Source organism: Sturnira hondurensis, unplaced genomic scaffold (assembly GCF_014824575.4).
Source record: "Sturnira hondurensis isolate 20B ecotype Veracruz unplaced genomic scaffold, ASM1482457v3 Scaffold0022566, whole genome shotgun sequence".
In the NCBI taxonomy this organism is placed as follows: Eukaryota; Metazoa; Chordata; class Mammalia; order Chiroptera; family Phyllostomidae; genus Sturnira; species Sturnira hondurensis.
Window position 1 is genome coordinate 8,637,830 of NW_028095197.1, and position 6,000 is coordinate 8,643,829.

The window sequence follows — 6,000 nt, forward strand, 5'->3', positions numbered from 1 at the left end:
CCTCTCCTAAAAGCCCTGACAAAGCAGCATTTTCTCCAGTGTCTGAAATCTAACCAGGCTCCAAGGAGGTCTCTGGGACGGCTGTGATTGATCATGAAACAATTTAAGTCTCTGTGTGTTTCTGTCCCATGGGACCAGCTGCTATGAGGCAAGTTCACTGGGAGCTGAAACTTACTGTTATTATAAAATGTTCTGAGAACCAGCAGAGGGAGGGAGACATATATATATATACACATATGTATTACATATCTATTTCTTCTCCAGCTTCTAGTAAGTGTACAAGCACACAGTAGGTGCTCCAAAAATACTTGTTGGATAAATGAAACATTAGGTCAGACCTGAGGGAGAGCACAGTGTCTGGTAAATAGTGTATGTTCTTTCCATCACACAGTGCCAATATTGTCAGGTCTTGAGAAAATCAAAATCCTGGTCTCTTTCTGGGTCCAGCCTCCCCATGTGCAAAAGGAGAGAGCTGTTTTAGACAGCTTCCCAGGCATCCTCCAGCTCTGACAGTCAATCACCATACTGTGCTTTTTTTGGTGGCAGCATAGGCCTGGCTTTTTTTTTTTTTCCCCCTTTCTCAGAGGGAATCTGATACCCATCTGCTCAAGTACATTTATGTTCCCATCCTGCCTGACTCTCTGAATAGGAACAACAGGTTCACTGGCCAATTGTAAATGAGAACCAAAGGGATCCAGAAAGGGGAAAGAGTCCCACATAGATGCTTTCTTAGGAAACCAAAACAGTACTCTTTTAAGGACTAACTATATAGCAACTTGAAGTGTGATTATTCTAAGCATCCCTTACGTGAAGCTTACTAATGTAATAATTATATGAATAGCACTACCTTTGAGCACTTCTGTGCTTGACACTGGGCTAAACCCTTTAAACTTAATGCTCACAGCAACCTAATGAAGTTAACTAATATTATTACCTGCTTTTAACAAACGAGGATTCTATATGGTTCAAGGTCACACAGCTAGTAAGTGGCAAAACTAGAACTTGAACCCAGAGAGTTCTGGCTCTTCAAATAAATGGCTTTTCATTCTTCACCGTAGTCCCGTGAGGGAGGCCGAGCAGGGGTCATCACCTTTACTTTAAAGATGGAGAAACCGAGTCTCAAAGAGGCTTGCGATTTGCATAACACAGAAGACTTGGAATAAGGTGCCCGGTCCAGACACTCACTCCTGAGTTCTTGGTGAGGGCTCTTCCCATCCCAAAAGCCTGCTTCTTCGACTTCACTTACAACTTGCAAAATCTCAGGGCTGAAGGTAACCGCGGAGGTCCACCTTCCCGGCGCGTGGTTTTACAGGAGTGGAACCCAAGGCTGAGCGTGCAGATGCTTGCAGGGTGCAGAGGCGCGAGGCAGCGAGCGGCCTGCGGGTATCCCTGGCTGGTCCCGCCAGGGCCAGATGCTCAGCCTCTGCAGGGACCCAGCGGCAGGCACCTCCGGGGCCGGTGGCCTCCAGAAGCTCCCCCGGTTTCCCAGGAGTAGACGCCCCCGCCACCCAGAGCCCGAGCCCCTCCCCTGGTCCGCCCCGAGCTCCAGGCCTGGGGCGTCACTGGGATGCAAATGGAATAAGTTCGCCCGCAGCCACCGCAGGCTGACCACCTCTTACCTGGCCGGAGCTCCCTGGGGCGCAGTCCTGGCCGAGGGCACCGGAGCCGCAAAGGAGCCTGGCAGAGTCTGGCTGGAGGACGCGCGGCGAGCCCCGCCCGGGGGGCGGACAGTTGCTGGGCTGGTGCGGGGCGGGCACCATCACGTGACCCTCGAGGCGGGGGATGCTGGGAGCGCGGACCTGCAGCAGGGGCCGGTTCCCAGACCACCAGAGGGGAAAGGAACCGAACCTGGAGGAGTCTCTGCGGAAAGGGACTGAGAGGGACGAGGGAGACACGAGGGGAGACGCGTCGGGCTTCAGGTCCTGCGAAGTCAAGCTTGTGGGAGGACGATTAAGGCTTGTACTGCGTGGCCCCAGGAGGGGCAGAAATAGAATCGGTGGGTGGAAATTGCAGGGGGCCACGCTGGGGTCAGTATAAGGATGATTCTTCCAAGCACCACGGTGGTGTGTGGCTGGGCTGTTTCAGATGGTGGTAAGGTGTGCGCCTAGAGGCTGGGTTCATTCATTCCACAGACCGACCCCTGGCTACTGGGCAGACAGTGCACTGGGAGTGTGTACACCCAGCGCTTAGCCGAGTGCCTGCCACACCGTAAAGGGTAGTTGTTGCTGCCGCTGTTGTTGTTATGGGCATAATATACGGGAGCAAAGCCCTATCTTCTTGAAGTTAATTTTCAAGTGGAGAAGGTGGTCATTAATCAGGTGTCATTTAAATACGTATTTTAAATTATGGTTAAGTGCACTGAAGGAGCTCTGGTTTAAAATTAGGGGGAAGGGAAGGTGGTCAGGGACTTCTCTGAGAAAGGTAAGGGGTTAACCAGATGGCAGAGAGGAGGGAAAGCAAGGGCGAACCCTCGGGTGGGGCGGGGCGGGGCGAAGACTGCTCTTTGGGTAAATGGGAGATGTCCAGTTTGTTAGAAGCTTATTAGGTTACGGAGAGAACAGTCAAGTGAGGCTGGAGAAGTTAGTTGGGAGCTAGATCCTGCAGCGCTTAGTAGGCCATGACCAGGATTTCTACATTGTATGTGAAAGGAAGCCACGGAAGGGATGTATGTGATTTGATACCTTTCTTTTTTTTTTAATGCTGTGCCTGCTACTATGTGGAGAATAGACAGAGTGGAAGCAGGGGACTTGGTTAAGACTTGGACTGGAGTGGCGATAATGAAGCTGGAGAGAGATGGATTAGAGGTCCATTTCTGAGGTAGAGTCAAAGGTGGCTTCCCTTCAAAGGGAAGTTAGGGGGCGGCTCTCAGACTATTAGCTTAACCTACTGACTGGGCCATGGAAGTGCTATTTATTGAAATGGTAACTATTGGAGGGAACATGATTGGAGGGGGAGGGAGATCAAGAACTCAACTCTGCATTTGCTCCATTTAAGATGCCTAGGTCTCATCCAAATGAGGCAATCAAAAAGGCAAGTTGGATGTAGACCTCTAGATTTTAGGAGAGAATGTCAGCTACAGAAATCTAACTTAAGATTGCTGTGGAAAAGAAATTACCGCACCAGGCTGGGCTTTGTGGTGGCTGACCCTTGCCTGTGGTGCCTCTGACCTGCCAGTCCCTGGTTCTACAAACTGTATTCTATAAAAATGCATTCCGTCTATTATTATTCTGAGTGAGGCCAATTACTGTGCAGCTGCTCTTTTATGAATGGGGGAAAACCACCCTAAGCCTAAAGCCAACAGTTTATTTTAAGCAAAGACACAAAGCTGTACACACAGTAGCCAGATACAGCGGGAAGACCTCTCTGACTTAGGTCAGAACAGTTCATGGTGTTACACTGTAGTGGGTTTGATGATTTATCTTTTTATTTGATGATTAAAAAGGTAAATCATCAAAGGTGATTTGATGATTTTATTTGACAGGCAAAGCTATGATGTTCAATCCTTTGAAAAGTACCCTGTTGTGTGAAACCGGCAGTCTAGATGTCTGTCAATAATCAATCAAAAGCCTGAATTTCTGGATCTGTGCCAGCCAACATTATCGTATTGGCGTTGCTATGAAACAGCTAAGCCTTTTAAAGCGGTGCAAGCGCAGGTTTCTACAAGAGCACGCTGCCCCCCTTATTAGCAGGGCATCGCTTGCTGAATGGAAAATGTGATGTTTATATATAAGTACTTGGATAGAAAAACGTCATTGGCGAACTGCAGCTGAGCCCTCTCTTCTTGCTGCCCTCCTCTCCCCTGGGCACGTCTCTACCTCACCACTTGCTGTGGGTTTCCTTCTCCACGAGACAAGGGCCGACCTGCTCATCGTGGCGCCCGGCACTCGGTTGCTATTTGTCGTGAAACAAATGAGGAAACATACATAATTGTCCACTGCCACGGGAACTTGATTTACTTTGCTCAGTGATTTGTCCAGGGTCAACATAATAGACTTTTGTCACCCTTTTTGTCTGCCAGCATCTGAACTTCCTTCCTACATTTGGGAATTCCCCATTTTATAAGCTGGTTGGGAATGAAAGCGAGCCCTTCACCACAGAAGCTGAAATCCAGATACTGTCTCTGCTTCTCCGTGTGACGCTACAAATTAAACATTCCCTGGACACTGAACAGGTAGCCAGAGACACAGTGAAGGACCCACAGAATAATTCTTTGGTGACCACGGCAAAGGCAGCAACATGAAGGTCTTAGAGCAATGCCGGCTGCCATGATAGCCCAGGCTTCTGTGCCTGTGGTTTTAGCAATAAATGGTGGCATCTGAGCCTCAGCAGAGATGATGTCCTCACTGTAGCAGGTTGTGTGGAGTGGCCATGTGACAAAGGGTGACATTCCAGCTGTTTAGTGTCCAAGCCTGATTCTCGAGGCCTCCTGGTGATGCAAAACTACCTATAATTATTTTAAGAAACTCATTTTCTCCTTGAATCTACCTAAGCTAGATTTTGGCGTAAGTAAAAAACTGACTCATATAATCACGTAATAGCAGAGCTGAAGCTCTAACCCAGGACTTTGGACTACTAACTCCAGCGTTCCTTGTCAACATACAGTTCTCTCCTCTCCACAACCCACATTTTCACATTACACGTATCTCTAAATCACCCTTTGTTCGCCAAAGTATGCTTTTAACATTCAGTTGATTAATATTTCGGGCATCCCAGTGGGACATTATTTCAAATGCAGCAATATCGTCTGTGTAGCCGTTTATGTAATATTAACTTTACTTTTGCATATGAAAATACTAAAGTGACTGAGAAAGGAAAATGATCAGACCTGCTGAAGGTGGATCTTGAGCACCAGTAGAATGCTCATTGGACTAAAGCCAGCTGCTTCGCACAAGGGCATTTCATAACTGCAAACATTTTATCAGATATTATTTAAAACACAAAGTGATTCTGTAATGTTTCCACATCTCAATAACAAGTCTGTTCAATTTTTGTAGATCTGATTTCTATATAAACCTTTATGAACGTGTACAAAAATAGGCACAAGGCACCAAGATACGTGTCTGTGATACTGAGTGTGTGCAAAGAGCAGGTAAGTAACAACTGTTCACGTGTCTCTGTGATGGACGTACAGAGTGAGGGAAAGCCCTGATGCTTTATTTCCAATGTATCATTGTAGCCTTTAAAAAGAATAGGTTAAGGTGGTTCTAGTGTAATGAAATCTGGAAATGCAGTTCACACGATAACCAGCAGATGTCAGAAAGGGATCCGTCTCTTCAGACTGAAGTTAGAAGATGGGGCAGGAGTGTCTGCAGGGACTGAAGGTTCTCTTGTGCTCAACTCACTTGAGTCACAATGGCCTTCTCTATTCCTAAAACACTTCTGCTTTTACACTTTTTCAAAGGCTCCTCGCTCTTTTATCAGGCAAATTCCTAGTCACTCAAATCCTACTCTAACGTTACTTCCACAGGGAGCCCTGCCTGCTCCCCTTCAACCCAATAGGTTAGGGCTTCCCTGTGCCATGCTCTTGGTTGCCTGTATTTCACTCTCCTAGCAGATTATGTAATATAATAAAGAAATTACCCATGACATTGTCCTGTCTGACTCCCCTGCTGGACTGTAAGTCTCTTAAAAGTACGTACCATGACTGAATTCTCTGCCGTACCCCCCGTACCTGGCCCTCTGCAGTCCCTGAATGTTTCTGAAAGTGAACACCTCTACCAAACAGATTGCGAATATTTTTCTGAGGTCTGGACAACAGGTAGTATCTGAAGTCAGTATATTTTTCACCTTCAACTCAGCATTCTTTGTACTCAGTCCCTTCTTTGTAAAGACACTACATGGGACCGTAATGTGTAAGATAGTACTTATGTTCGAGTAGTTTTCAGTAACGGGAAAAAGAAATGACAAAACTTCCCCCCAGAGTGGCGATCTCCACTTCAGAGCATCCACGTGCAGATTCTGTAACAGACCCCCTCTACTGGAGGGGAGCGGCTTCCACGG

At 47.3% G+C, this 6,000-nt stretch overlaps 1 protein-coding gene across 1 annotated transcript in view; it reads right to left on the reverse strand.

Annotated features, from left to right (window-relative positions):
- FBXO10 (F-box protein 10) overlaps nucleotides 1-1,686 on the reverse strand; it is a 38,289-nt gene extending 36,603 nt beyond the window's left edge. Inside the window, exon 1 of the mRNA XM_037035860.1 lies at nucleotides 1,620-1,686. The gene's annotated coding sequence lies outside the window, so the exon portion shown is untranslated. The remainder of the gene's footprint in view (nucleotides 1-1,619) is intronic.
- Between the last annotated feature and the right edge of the window lie 4,314 nt (nucleotides 1,687-6,000).